Genomic DNA, 15,170 nt, shown 5'->3' with positions numbered 1-15,170 from the left:
CTATGTTGATCTGTGTAAGAATATCCAAATGATCTTCCAAAGTAGATCAACCATTTGGCTATCCTCTTGCAATGAATAGGCATTCATTTTGCTCCCCGTCCTCACTGGCATTTGGTGTTGTAATTTGGATTTGAGCCTTTCTAATAGGTGTATAGTGCTATCTCATTGTTGCTTTAATTTGCATTTCCCTAAGATCATATGCTGTTGAGTCTCGTCAAAGACTTCCTTGCCATTTACATATCTTATCTGATGAAGTGTCTGTTTCAGATCTTTTGCCCAGTTTAAAAAAAAAAAATTTTTTTAACGTTTATTTATTATTGAGAGATAGAGAGACACAGAGCGTGAGCAGGGGAGGGGCAGACACAGAATCCGAAGCAGGCTCCAGGCTCCGAGCTGTCAGCACAGAGCCCAACTCGGGGCTTGAACCCACGAACCCGTGAGATCATGACCTGAGCCAAAGCTGGTTGCCCAACCAACTGAGCCACCCAGGCACCCCAGATCTTTTGCCCAGTTTTAAATTGGGTTGTTTTCCTATTGTTGAGGTTTCGGTGTTCTTTGACTGTTTTTGATACAATCCCTTCATCAGATATGTATTTTGCAAATATTTTCTTGTAGTTTGTAGCTTGTCTTTTCATTTTGTAAACAGTGTCTTTCACAGAAGTTTTAAATTTTAATGAAGTCTAACTTGTCAATTTTCTATTTCATGGACTGTGTTTTGGTGTTGTGTCTAAAAACTTATGACCAAACCTAGTTTTTCTCCTATGTTATTTTTCAGAAGTTTAAAGTTGCATGTTTTAAATTTAGGTCTATGATCCATTTCAAATTAAGTTCTGCAAAAGGTGTAAGGTCTATGTCTAGACTTTCTTTTGGCGGGGGGGGCAGGTGGAAATTCAGTTGTTCCAGCACCATTAAAAACAATTTTTTTTTTAATGTTTATTTGCTTTTGAGAGAGAGAAGACAGAAACAGAGCACAGGTGTGGGAGGGGCAGAAAGAGAGGGAGACATAGAATTTGAAGCAGGCTCCAGGCTCTGAGCTGTTGTCCCAGAGCCCTACACAGGGCTTGAATCCACTAACTGCAAGATCATGACGTGAGCAGAAGTAGGTTGCTTAACTGACTGAGGCACCCAGGCGCCCCTTCCAGCCCCGTTGCTGAAAAGACTATCCAGTTAGCACCTTTGGCAAAGATCCATTGAATGTATTTGTGTGAGTCTATTTCCGGGCTCTGTATTCTGTTCCACTGTTCTATTTTTCTAGTCTTTTGATAATGCCACACTGTCTTGATTACTGTAGCTTTACAGTACGTTTTGATATCAGGCACTGTCAGGCCTGTGACTTTGTTCCTCTTCTTTGATATTAGTGGTCCTCCTGGGACTTTTGCCTTTCCATAAAAACTTCAGGATTAGCTTGTTGACGTCCATAAAATAACTTGCTGGGATTTTGAGATCATATCAAATTTATCGAGTTAGGAAACACTGAAATCTTGACAATATTCAATCTTCCCATTCATAAACATGGAATATTTTTCCATCTATTTGGATCTTCTTTGATTTCTTTCATCAGAATTTCATAGTTCTCCTCATATAGATTTTGTACACATTATGTTAGATTATACCTAAGTATTTCATTTTTTGGTGCTAATATAAGTGATACTGTGTCTAATTTCAAATTTCAGTTGTTCCTTGCTGGAAAATATAACAACAATAGGCTTTTGTATATATTAACCTTTTATCCTGCAATTTTGTTTTAATTGTTTAAATTTTAGGGGGTTTTCTTGGTTCATTTTTAAAAAACTTTCTACATAATCATGTCACGTTTATGATTAAAAAGCAGGTATATTTTTTTCCTTACCAATCTATTGTCTCATTATTTTTAAACGTCTGTTTCATTCACTAGACCATAAACTCTCCGAGGGCAAGTTTCATCCCATTTACTCGTCATCCCTTTTATGCTCAGATTTTTTATTAGTTTTACCACAGATTATTGTGGCACTAAATAACTTAGCTAGAGATAAAATGCTTCTAAGTTAATGCTATGTGGCCAAGTACTCGATGTTACTCTATGGTAATACGGTAAACTTAGGTGATTTAGTGCCTCAGTTTCTTTGTATGCTAACAGGGATGTTGTACCTTATAGACTGATGTAAGGACCAAAGACTATATACATCAAGTTCTTAGGACAGTGCCTGGAACATAGCCCTCAAGAAATATGGTTGTTGTTGTTGTTGTTTTAGTTTTTGCATCCAGATACTGGTTATTACTTTTACGCAATACCACGCACACTTGAACGGCCAACGAACTTTCGCTCGGATGGCCGAAGAGTTTATTACAGCCGAAGAAAGCAGCTGTCACAAAGAGGGCAGGCGCTGGGAAGGGTTCATGGAAGCAATGTTTCTAAGCCTGTGAGTGGCGAGGTAAAGCGAGAGGGAAGAGATGAGTAGGAGTAAAGCGGTACAAGTCCAAGGCTGGCGAGGAAATCTCCAGACGATGGGCTCTTCAGGACTCCCTCTGTATTGGAGGCAATGGGAACCAAGTGACCCTAAGCACGGACGAACGCAGCGGAGGGCAGGTGGCACCCGGCCCTGCCGCACTACCCGTCGGGGCGGGGGGGGGGGGTGGAGAAGGTGCGAAGCGTAACCCGGGGCAGCGGGTGGGCACTAAGAGCTCCCCAACCCTGGCTGGAGCGGGAGCCGGAGCAGCCCCCGTCGCGCCCCCTACACCCCGCCCCCGCCGCAGCCCCGTTACCATAGGGACTGGATCACCTGACCCGGAGCCGCGCGCTTGCGCGGGCGGAAGGCGGGGGCGGCACCGTGACGCGCCTCGCGGGCGGTCCTCGGGCGCGCGCCGCTCTTCTCTCTTCGGGTCTCGGAAGTCGGTGCCAGTTACCGAGGCGGCGGCGGCGGCGGCGGCGGCGGCGAGCGAGTCCTTGTGGCCTAGGTGAGCAGCCTCGGTGGGGAGGGAGGGGAGCTCGAGCCGCGTCCCGGGCGCGGAGACCGGGGGCGGAGGCGGGGGGGCCCCGGGTGACCTAGCGGAGAGCGTCTGGGTCACAGCGGTTTTCGGGAGTCGGCGGCGACGCCCTCTCCTCAGTGGTCGCCGCGCCCCTCCTTCCGCCCGGCGGGGCCCGGGGCGAAAGTTTGCGCGGGCGGCGCGCTCTGCCTGCCCGCGAGCCTGTCGGTTTCGTGGTTCCGCCTGGGACCGGGGCGAGGGGATCGGGGTCGGTGGGGGGCTGGCGGCGGCGGGCGTAGGGACAAGCCCCGAGGCCCGGCCCGCGGCGACGCCGTCAGCCGCCGCCTCAGCTTGGACTCCGGGTTCTGGTCCCTCTCGATCGTTTTTGTTCGTCTTGGCCGAGATCCCTCGGGACCGGAGTGGGAAGAGCCTGTGCGCCGCTTTCCTTGGACTGCACTTAGCCACCTTCCTGGGTGGCTTCATCGGAACGCCCTGGATTTAGAAGGAGGAAGGAGGTGTTTGTTGAGTGGGCCAAGCCTTGACTTTCTGGAAGGGGGTGGGGAGAGGTTATTCGCTGCGCGTATTTCTGGAGAAGTTGGAGGAAAGGGAGAAACGTTCCAGCAGGGTGTGTTCAGAGGGAACTATCCCCCCGAGATGTAAATGACTCATAGTTTTCATTTCAGGATTTCCTTGTAATAATGGGAAAGTGAAGGCACGTATGGAGGTGGAAAGTTTTCCTTTGCGCTGCAGTGGAGTTAATCGTGGGGTCTTCCGGTGTGCCAGTTTTCGAAAGGAATTTTTAGGTTATCTAGGCTGTGTTACTGTCTGCATACGCATTTACTGTGATTTTTTTTTTAAGTACACTACGTTGGTTTCCCAAAGTCTCAGCGTCTGCTTGTTTGCGGGGCAGCTGGTGGGTTAATCGGTTAATCCTGGGACTCTTGATTTCCGCTCAGGTGTTGAGCTTAGTTGGTGGGATCGAGCCCCTCATCCGGCTCTGTGCTGACCGCGGGGAGCCTGCTTGGGATTCTTTCTCTCCCTCTCTCTGCCCCTCCCCCGCTTGCGCACTCCGTGCGCTTTCTCTTTCTTTCTCAATTAATTAAGCGTAAAACATTTCTGTTTTAAAACTCTGCTTGTTTGAGAGAGAAAACAATTGGTTAAAAAGGAAAATTACATTGAAAACAGCTGCAGGCTGTTCGCTGTATCTCCAGTGTATGTAAGGGATTAGTTTAAATTCAGATTTTCCGGTCTTTAGCTTTACTATTGAGGGCAAAAGGTAAAGAAATTTTTTTTTTTCATGTGTTCTGGTCCCAGTTTAGTTGTATACGTTTTTGTCCGTTAATTAGTGTGTAAATATTATGGATCAAGTGGGTTGTGCCACAGGATGAAACTAAGGATGTGGCACATGCTTCAAAATGTTCCGGAAATAGTCCATTAAAATCCAAATTTAAATTTGACAGCATTAGTGTTTAGTTATTTTGAGCATTAAAAGGATATAAAAGTCATGACCAGAAGAGGATGAATTGACGAATAGTTGGCAGTTGAACGCACTCTTTAATAAAGCCATTCCTTTAATTAAACATGACTCAACAAGTTTTTTCCCCCTCTTTTTGCCAGATTTAGATACTTGTTTTAAGCAGTAAATATCAAGATTCTCTTTAAAAAAAAAAGATTCCCCTGAACCACTTTATTTATTTATTTTTCAAGTTTACTCATTTTGAGAGAGTCATGGCAAGTGGCAGGGGAGAATCCCACGCGGACCCCACACTGCCAGCGCAGAGCCCACTTCGGGGCTTGAAACCACAAAGCCATGAAGTCATTGGGACGCCTGGGTGGCTCAGTCGGCTAAGCATCCGACTTCGGCTCAGGTCATGATCTCGCAGTCCGTGAGTTCGAGCCGCGCATCGGGCTCTGTGCTGACAGCTCGGAGCCTGGAGCCTGCTTTGGATTGTGTGTCTCCCTGTCTCTGCCTCTCCCCTCTTTCTCTCATTGTCCCTTTCTCTCTCCAATATAAATACACATTAAAAAAAAAAAAAGAGGGGCGCCTGGGTGGCGCAGTCGGTTAAGCGTCCGACTTCAGCCAGGTCACGATCTCGCGGTCCGTGAGTTCGAACCCCGCATCGGGCTCTGGGCTGATGGCTCAGAGCCTGGAGCCCGTTTCCGATTCTGTGTCTCCCTCTCTCTCTGCCCCTCCCCCGTTCATGCTCTGTCTCTCTCTGTCTCAAAAATAAATAAACGTTAAAAAAAAAAAAAAAAAAAAGCATGACCTGAGCTGAAACCAAGAGTCCTGAACCTTAACCAGCTGAGCCACGCAGGTGCCCCTTTTCTTGAGTTTTTGATTATAGCCATTCTGGTAGGTGCTAGGTGATATCTTATTGTAGTTTTGATTGCATTTCCCTGTTGAGAGTGATGTTGAGTATCTTTTCATGTGTCTGTTGGCCATCTGGAAGTCTTGGTTGGAGAAATGTCTGTTCATGTCTTCTGTCCATTTTTTTAAATCTGATTATTCTTTGGGCTTTGAGTTGTATAAGTTCTTTATGTATTTTGGATACCAGTTTTTTTATCAGATCGGTCATTTGCAAATATCTTTTTTCATTCAGTAGGTTGCGTTTTAGTTGTGTTGATTGTTTCTTATGCTTTGCAAAAAACTATTTTGATGTCGTCCCAATAGTTAATTTTTGCTTTCAGCTTTGCCTCAGGAGATATATCTAGAAAAATGTTGCTACAGCCCACGTGAGAAACCATTGCTGCTTGGGCTCTCTTCTAGGATTTTTATGGTTTCAGGTCTCACATTCAGGTCTTTAATCCATTTTGAGTTTATTTTTGTGAGTATGGTGTAAGAAAATGATCCAGTTTCATTCTTTTGTGTCTGATCAGTTTTTCTTCAGTACTTGTTTTTTGTGTTTTTGTTTTTGTTTTTGTTTTTATAGTAGCCACCCTAATGGGTGTGAGGTGATATCTCGTAGTTTAGATTTGCATTTTTGTAATGATTAATGATGTTGAGCATCTTTTTACCTGTCTATGGCCATTCTTCTATCTTATTTAGAGAAATGTCTATTCAAGTCCTTTACTAGTTTTGTTGGTTTTGTTTTCTTGTGGAGTTTTAGTAGTTCTCTAAATATTCTCAGTATTAATCCCTTACTGGACATATGATTTACAGATATTTTCTCCCATTTTATGTGTTGCCTTTTTGCTCTGTTGATGGCATCTTTTGAAGTACAAAAATTTAAAAGTTAATGAAGTCTAAAGTGTATATTTTCTTTTGTTACCTGTGCCTTGGTATGATGTCCAAAAAATCACTGCCAAATCCAAATTCATGAATCTTTAGTCCTGTGTTTTCTTCCAAGAGTTTTTTGTTGTTGTAGATCTTGAATTTAGGTCCTTTATCCATTTTGTTAATTTTTGAAATGGGGTTGTTAGGTAAGGATTCACATTTATGCTGTAGCACATGGGTACCTAATTTTTGAGCACCATTTGTTGAAAAGACTTTTATTCATTGAATGATCTTGGCACTCTTGTCAAAAATCATTTGACCATATATACGTGTGAAGGTTTATTTCTAGGCTTTCTGTTCTTTTCCAATGATCTCTGTGCTGTTATGCTGATACCCTACTGTTTTGATTACTGTAGCCTTATAATAAGTTTTGAAATCAGCAAGTGTGAGTCTTCCACTTTTGTTCTTTTTCAAGATTGTTTTGGATATTTGAGTCCCTTGAAATTCCATATGAATTTTAGGATGAGTTTTTCTATTCTTGAAAAATATTCATTGTGATTTTGATAGGGATTGCATTGAATCTTGAGATCACTTTGGATGATATTGACATTTTAACCATATTAAGTCTACCAATCCATGAACATATGGTACCTAAGTATTTTATTCTTCTTGATGTTATTGTAAGACAGTAGCAATTTTAAGATTGTTCATTTTTCATGTATAGAGATGTAGCTAATTTTTGTGCATTGACTGTATCTTGTGCTGAATTTATTAGTTCTAACAGCTTTTTTTGTGTGGAGTCTTTAGAGGTTTTTAAACCCTAAACATATACATCATATAATATGCACAGATCATTTTACTTCTTTTTCAATTTGGATGCCTTTTATTTCTTATTTTTGCCTAATTGCTCTCACTAGAACTTCCAGTACTATGTTGAATAGAAATGGAAAAAGCAGGTTTCCTTGCCTTGTTCCTGATCTTAGAGGAAAAATATTTAGTCTTTCACCACTTGAGTATGATGTTCAGTGTGGGATTTTCATGTATGGCTTTTAATAATGGATGTAGTTTTTTTCTATTTGGTGAGTGTTTTTATCATGAAAGCATGCCGGATTTTATCAGATGTTTTTTCTGCATCAGTTGAGATGATCATGTGGTTTTTGTCTCCTTTATTTTATTGGTGTGACCTATTACATTGATTAGTTTTTGTATGTTGAACCATCCTTGTAGTCCAGGAATAAATCCTAATTGTTAAAAGGTGTATAATCCTTTAATGTTCTGTTGAATTCCATTTGCTTGTATTTTGAGAATTTTTGCATCAGTGTTCATAAAGGATGTTGGTCTGTAATTTTCTTTTTTGGAGTGACTGTCTGGCTTTGGTGTCAGGTTAGTGCTGTCCTCAGAGAATGAGTTAGGAAGTATTTCCTTCTCTTCAGCTTTTTCACCAATTTTGAGAAGGACTGGTATTCTTTTTTAAATGTTCAGAACTCACCAGTGAAGTTTCATGGTTAGGGCTTTTATTTGTTGGGAGATTTTAGATTACTGATTTAGTCTTCTCACCTGGTATAGGTATATTCAAATTTTGAATTTATTTGTGATTTAATTTTGGTAGGCTTTATGTTTCTCGGAATTTGTCCATTTTATTTAGGTTATCTGATACTTTGATGTATAGACATTCAGACTACTCTCTTATAATTTATTTCTGCAGAATAATTGTTAATATTCCCATTTTCTGATTTTAGTATTTTGAGTTTTCTCTATTTTTTAGTCCATCTAGCAAAAGGTTTGTCAGTTTTGTTGATTTTCTTCAAAGAACCAACTTTTGGTTTCATTGATTTTTTTTTTTTTCTCTCTCATTTTTTCAGTTCTCTGGTTCACTTATTTCTAACCTTTATGATTTCTTTATTTTTGCTAGTTTTGGGTTTAGTTTATACTTCTTTTTTTAGTTCTTTAAGTTCCCTCTCCTTGTAACACATATGTTAGCATATTTTGTACAGTGCTCTAAAGCATAATTTGTTTTCCCAGTTAATGATATTTTAGACCTCTTTCAATGTTCGTATATATAGAACTTTCTCCTTTGAAGTCTTTTGCTGTTGCAGTTGGTGCTTCGATGAATAAGCTTTTACATATGTCACTCTTTACATGCGAATATTTTTGTAGGCTGAAGATCTAAAGTGGTATTGCACTATGTTTATAATTCTGGTAGATACTGCAAACTTCTGTATGGAAATTGTACTAGTTTACACTTCCACTAATAATGTATGAGTATTTCTCACAACCTTACTATCAGAGTGTTGCCAAACTTTGGATTTTTGCCAATCCAGCAAGTCAGAAATGTAACCTTATGGGTAAGAAGACAGTATCCTACAGAACAGTAGACTCTATATGGCCACGTTTCACAGTGGTTTATGAGAATCTCCTTGGATAATTATTAAAGAGTTCCTAAGTCCTTCCATGGTCTGTGTCAGCCTGGGAAGCTCTTTTTAACTAGTGCCCAGGTAATTCTGATCTGATGATTAACCAAGTTTGAGAACCATCACCCTAGACCTGTTTAGGACTTTATCAAAGTGGGTGCATTGACGCCATTTATGAGTCATATAGAATGCTTATTAATCCTTAGTGTACTGTAATACATGGTTATCACCATTTACCATCTAAGCCCAATGGACACTTCTTTTATTTTTTATATTTTAATTCACCTTATGAAAAATTTGTAGAAGTAAAAAGTAAAGGGACAGCGAAGCACAGTTTTACTGAAAACACAATTTTAATAATGACTGGACACAAGAAACCCACATTTTATTCTAAATTTTCCTGGATTTGGGGTGCCTGGGTGGCTCAGTCAGTTAAGCGTCCGACTTCAACTCAGGTCATGATCTCGTGGTTGATGAGTTCAAGCCCCATGTCAGGCTCTGTGCAGACAGCACAGAGCCTGGAGCCTGCTTGGGATTGTGTGTCTCCCTCTCTCTCTGCCCCTCCCCCACTGACACTCTCTCTCCCTCTCCCCAAAATAAACAAACATTAAAAAAAAAAACAAACCTGAGAATATGTGTAGCAGACAATAAATAACACAGAGAGCAGGAAAAAAAAGATTAAAAAAAAGAAATAAGTAACATTTCCTGGATTTGAAAGCGTATGTGGCTGAAATGGGCAACATCTTTTTGTGTACAACTAATTGCTCATCAATTGTAATAAAGGAAATTAGCATGTGTCTATCTTATAAATATTGTTTCCATTTGAATATGTCTCTAATATGTTCTAGCTTGTCATTACTTCATGATATTTGTTGTCAAAACAATACTGATTCTAGATCTCAAATATATCTCTAATAGATTCTGTCTTTACCATCTGGTAATTTTTGTATTTGCATTGTCAAAATGCAGTACTTTTGCAAATATTAATGTCTTTTTGAGGGGAACACTATCTTTGTTCTATATTTGCAGAGAATTTTCACTTATACTTTATATTATAAACTCCAATTAGGGTAATTAATGTGCTGAGTTTTAAAAAATTTCTCTACATTCGTTTCCTTCCAATCATCTTTGTTTAAACACCAGCCTTCATTTGGCCATTTAAAAGCCATATCAAGTAAATTTTGATTCACAGATATAAGAGTAAAAAGATGATAATATTTTAGTAAAACTGAGTGAAAAGTTATATTTCTTTATTAGAGATACATATTTACCTATTGATTCTTAAATTTGAAGAATTTCTGTTAGGGTATTGTCATCTGAAAACCCAGTCTGTGATTTGCTTATATAATCAATTTCCTCATTATCGTAAGAGCCTAGAGTACAGCTACTTGTCACTTTGCATTATCTTCTGATTTGTCAAATAAATAACTTCCTCCTTCAGTTTCCTTCTTCTTACATCATGGGTGAAAAATGAAAAATTCCAAGTGTTCAAGGAATGCTTGTTTAGAAAATAAGCTACAAATGTGGTGTCTAAAGAGTATATATGTTCTTGAAAGAGGATGCAATACTCTGGCCAGTACAAACTGAAGGATGAAAGAGTGTGATTAATTTACTATTGTATCATTCTAGGTGATCTTATTTTTTGTTAATTTGGTTTTTTAGCATGGTTGGGGATAACTGATGAATTCTGATGAAATAATTCCTAGATTGATGAAACAGGTGTTTCAAAGACAGAGGAAAATAAGTTCACTAAGATCTCATAATAGATCTTAGTTTTATAAAAAAAAAAATCCAGTTGAGCCCTTATTAAATTTATAAGATAGAGTGATTTTACTACATTTAAACATTTTTCTTCCTCTTTGTTCTTTGGATGACCTGTATGAAAGAATAAAAGTAGCTAAACAGAACTCCAAAAAAAAAAAAAAAAAAAAGAAAAAAAAAAAAAAGGAATTCATTGGACCCTGATGGGTACACAGTGTTGAGGGCAGATCTCTGAACCTGACTCCAGACTTGACTGTTTCATTTTCTGGGCTAGGAATCTAGATTACGGTACTATAGTAGTCTCCCTTTATCTGCATGGTCAGATGTGGTCTGGAAGCAGATGATTCTTCTCTGATGTATTATCAGAAGGTCAGTAGTAGCCTAACGTTAGGTCACAATGCCTATGTCATTCACCTCACCTCATCTGTTTTATCACCTAACATCATAAGAAGGGTGACTATGGTACAAAAGGATATTTAGAGAGCGAGAACACATTCATATAACTTTTGCGGTATGTTTTTATAATTGTTTTATTATTGTTAATTTCTTAGCATGCTTACAACTTTGTTGTAGATACATATGTGTAGGAAAAAGCATAGTGTATTTAGGTTCAGTGTTATAACTAGTCCATATATCCAGTAGGGGTCTTGAATGTGTCCCTTGCAGATAAAGGGGTTATGAGTGTACTTTAGGTTCCTTTACTGATGTGCATTTGTTGTTTCTTGTGCTAATTAAAAATGTTTTGTACCATATTTTATTTTACAGTAATTGTAAGCTAATTAGGCTACTTCTATGTTTAAATAAGAGAATAGTTTGATATGCTGACTTCCTGTGAAAATAATTTATGGGACTAGAACATTGAAGCCCTTTGCTGTTGAAGAGTTCCAGGAATATACCTTGTGGTGGCAGATATTTAAGAAACAAACGGGTTCTAAAAATTTTTGCCTTACAGGAAAGATACTTTGTTGATGTCATACATTAAATTGAGACCCTGGAAAGCAAATTAAGTTGGTGGCAGAGCTGAGACTAAGACTTGGCTCCCCCGCCCCCCACTATATTTTTTAATTTTTAAAAACTTTTATTAAAGTTCAGAGGAGACCTATATCATTGTTAGTTTCAGGTGTGCAACAGAATGATTTTATATTTGTATATAATGTGAAATGATCACAGTAAGTCTGGTTAACATCATCACCACACATAGTTTTTTTCCCTTGTGGTGAGAACTTTTAAGATTCATTCTCTTAGCACTTTCAGATATACAGTACAGCATTATTAACTGTAGTCATCATCCTGTACATTATATCATCAGGATTTATTTTATAAGTGAAAGTTTGTGCCTTTTGACTCTCTTCATTCACTTTGCTCATCCCTTACCTTCCCCCACCACTGGCAACTACCAGTCTGTTCTCTGTATCAACAAGTTTGTTTTTGTTTTTGTTGTTGTTTAGATTCCACATATAATAAAGACCAGATGGTTATTGTCTTTGACTTTTTTCACGTAGCATAATGCCCGTAAGGTGTGTCCATGTTGTTGCAAATAGCAAGATATCCTATTTTTTTATGGCTGCGACATATTCCATTGTGTGTGTTTGTGTGTCTTATATTTTCTTTGTTCATTCCTTTATTCATGAATAACAAGATTTCCTTCTTTGTTATGGCTGAAAATATTCCATTGTATATATATACCACATTTTCTTTACCCATTCATCCATTTATGGACTCTTATGTAGCTTCTGTGTCTTGATTATTTTATTTTTTTTTTCAACGTTTATTTATTTTGGGGACAGAGAGAGACAGAGCATGAACGGGGGAGGGGCAGAGAGAGAGGGAGACACAGAATCCGAAGCAGGCTCCAGGCTCTGAGCCATCAGCCCAGAGCCCGACGCGGGGCTCGAACTCCCAGACCGCGAGATCGTGACCTGGCTGAAGTCGGACGCTTAACCGACTGCGCCACCCAGGCGCCCCTGTGTCTTGATTATTTTAAATAGTGTTGCTTTGAACGTGGAGGTGCAGATATCTTTTTACGTTGGTGTTTGTGTTCAGATATATACTCAAAGGTGGAATTGCTTGGTAATTCAGTTTTTAATTTTTTGAGAAACCTCCGTGCTGTTTCCCACAGTGGTTGCACCAATTTATGTTTGCACCATTGATGCACAAGGGTTCCTTCTCTGGATTTTCACCAACACTTATTTCTTGTCATTTTGATTACAGTCGTTCTGACAGGTAGAGGTGATATCTCATTGTAGTTTCGATTTGCATTTCCCTGATGGTTAATGATGTTGAGCATCTTTTCATATACTTGTTGGCCATTTGTATGTCATCTTTGGGAAAATGTTTGTTCAGATCCTCTGCCCGTTTTTTTAAATGAGATTTGTGTGTGTGTTTGTGCGTTCGCACGCTTAAGTTGTATGAATTCTTTATTTTGGACATTAACTCCTTTTCAAATATATGACATGAAAGTGTTTTCTCCCATTTTGTGGGTTGCCTTTTCGATTGTTGATTGTTACCTTTGCTCTGCAGAAGTTTTTAGTTTTAGTCCCACTTATTTAGTTTTCTATTGTTGCCTTTGCTTTTGGTGTTACATTCAAAAAATCATCATCAAGATGAATGTCAAGGAGCTTAACATCTATATTTTTTTTTCTAGAGGTTTTCTAGATGTTCTGAAATATCACATATGGCATTTGAGTTATGGAGGCCTTAGGCCACCCAGATAGAAAGACTCCAGGGAAGTTACCCTGACACTGCCCTGAGGAAATGGAGAGTCAAATGGGAAACTGGATACTGAGGCAGAGTAGTTGGGTAATTTTTATTTTTAGATATTCTCAAGAAACCCTGGCACTATTTCAAGCCCTGAGAAACCTCTTAGTAGAAACGAATTTGGGGGTTCTTTTCTAAGGCCTGGGATGCAGAGGCCTTTCATTATGCATGGAGAAAGTTGAGAGTCCATGAGGTTGCATAGAGTGGGCCAAACCTGGTGTAGGGGTAAATGGAGAACACCAGTTCTTTCCAGGCATTAGACCAGTGAAAGAAAGCTGTTACAGTCAGGAATGTTGTACTGAACTGGTGGAGTAGAGTGGATGGCAGGATGTTTTGCCTACTAATCTCAGGGTGAGTAGGATATACACCAGTTGATTCTCAGCTGTAGGGGAGGCCTGGAAACAAAATTGTATAGTCAGTCCGATGATAGTCTGTGAGGGGCGTTTTAAGAGAAAGTGAAATGAGAATTCACATACTGATGTAATAGAATTATTTTCACAATCCCCTTAAATCTCATCATTAGTCATTCTGAAATTCCAGCCATACTTGAAAGGATTTTTCAAAGATAGCTTTGTAGTTCTTCAGAAAGAACTACTTATTGTTGGCACTTAAGATTAGACCAAAGATTAACTCATACAAGTTGGTAGAGCCTTTCAGAAAAATAATACAAGAATTTATTATTATCCTGGAAGTGCTTTAAACAGGGTTGTGTTCAAATATGTAGACTTGGAGGCGAAGAAAATTGAACTTTTCAATAAATGTTCGAAAGATATTTACTGCTATTGACAGTATCAGTAAAAATGTAATAAACATTTGACTTGGTTTAGGACAAGACATCATGCTAGATAAATAGGAAATTAAAGGCCTTGACCTCAAGAACAGAGATAAACGTAAACTAGCTATATAACGTAAGGCAGAATGACGCTGGTGACTTGAGAGAAACGGTGTCAGACTGAGGTCATCAGTGGTGTCCTCACAAAAGTGGCTCTTGACTGGGATTTTGATGGAGAAGTCCTGGAAGGACATTCTGGGAAGAGGAAGCAGCTTTTGCAAAGATCCGGAGACACAGAAGCGCTAGACCTGGCTGGGAAATAGCAAGTAGTTTGTGGCTGGAATGTTGTAATGCTTAAAGGATATGATGTGAAATGAGGCCACAACAATAGTTTGGGAAGGAAAATCATTAAGGAATCCTTTGTATTTTAGAAGAGTGGTGAGAGTTAATTAAGGTCAACATACTTAGAGCAAACCTGAAAGTAAATTTTTAAAAAAGCATCGGTTGGGGTGATACTTGATATTTAAAAAATGTCTGAAAAGCCATTTATTTTTTCGGGGATTGAATTTGAGTATTTGTATGAGTGTGAAGTCACTTCTGGGGAATGAGCAGCCTTAGAGTTGTTCAGACAACTTCAGTTAATATTTACTGGAGGGAAAGCTTCTGTGACGAAAATCTCTGAGAAAATTCACTGAGTTTTGAAACTTACCACTCATCCAATTCATTTTTCCTGAGGAAGAGGGGATCTTGTGGGTGGCCAGTGGCAAAACTAGAAGTAGAAACCAAAAATAGAAATAGTGCTAGATTCAAAGTCAACATTTGTTCCAGTGAATTTCAAGTGATGTTATGAGGTTGATAAAATGGTTGGAAAGGTAAATAAAATGTGTTTAAGGGGGAAGCTGTTAGAGAAATGATTTTTTGAGACACAGGAAAGGGACTCCCATTTCCCCCGCCCCCCGGATTAATAGAATTAAGTCATTTTTTTAAATTGTGCTTTCACATAAATTTGTATTTTATTCATAAACCTAAGCCCTATTTTCCCCTTAAAAACTATCAGGCCATTTTTATTTGGCATTTTATTGGAGGCCCTATCCCAGGAGAATTAGGCAAAAAAAAAAAAAAAAAAAAAAAGAGAGAGGAAAGAAAGTAATAAAGTGGTCAAAGGATTTGAATTGGCATTTTCCCTAAGATATACAAATGGCCAATAACCAAATGAAAAGATGCAGAGCATCATTAGTCATAGGGAAATACAAGTCAAAACTGCATGGGGTGCAGCTTCACGTATGCTAGGGTGTCTGTAGTCAAAAAGACA

At 39.2% G+C, this 15,170-nt stretch overlaps 1 protein-coding gene across 2 annotated transcripts in view; it reads left to right on the top strand.

Annotated features, from left to right (window-relative positions):
• The first annotated feature begins 2,805 nt into the window (after positions 1–2,805).
• Positions 2,806–15,170, top strand: part of SDCBP (syndecan binding protein) — a 34,283-nt gene continuing 21,918 nt past the window's right edge. For both annotated transcript variants that reach the window (XM_027042916.2, XM_027042914.2), the window contains exon 1: positions 2,806–2,934. The gene's annotated coding sequence lies outside the window, so the exon portion shown is untranslated. The remainder of the gene's footprint in view (positions 2,935–15,170) is intronic.

Source organism: Acinonyx jubatus, chromosome F2 (genome assembly GCF_027475565.1).
Source record: "Acinonyx jubatus isolate Ajub_Pintada_27869175 chromosome F2, VMU_Ajub_asm_v1.0, whole genome shotgun sequence".
Lineage (NCBI taxonomy): Eukaryota > Metazoa > Chordata > Mammalia > Carnivora > Felidae > Acinonyx > Acinonyx jubatus.
Note: the sequence above shows the minus strand (reverse complement) of the source record. Positions and strands in the feature narration are given on the sequence as shown.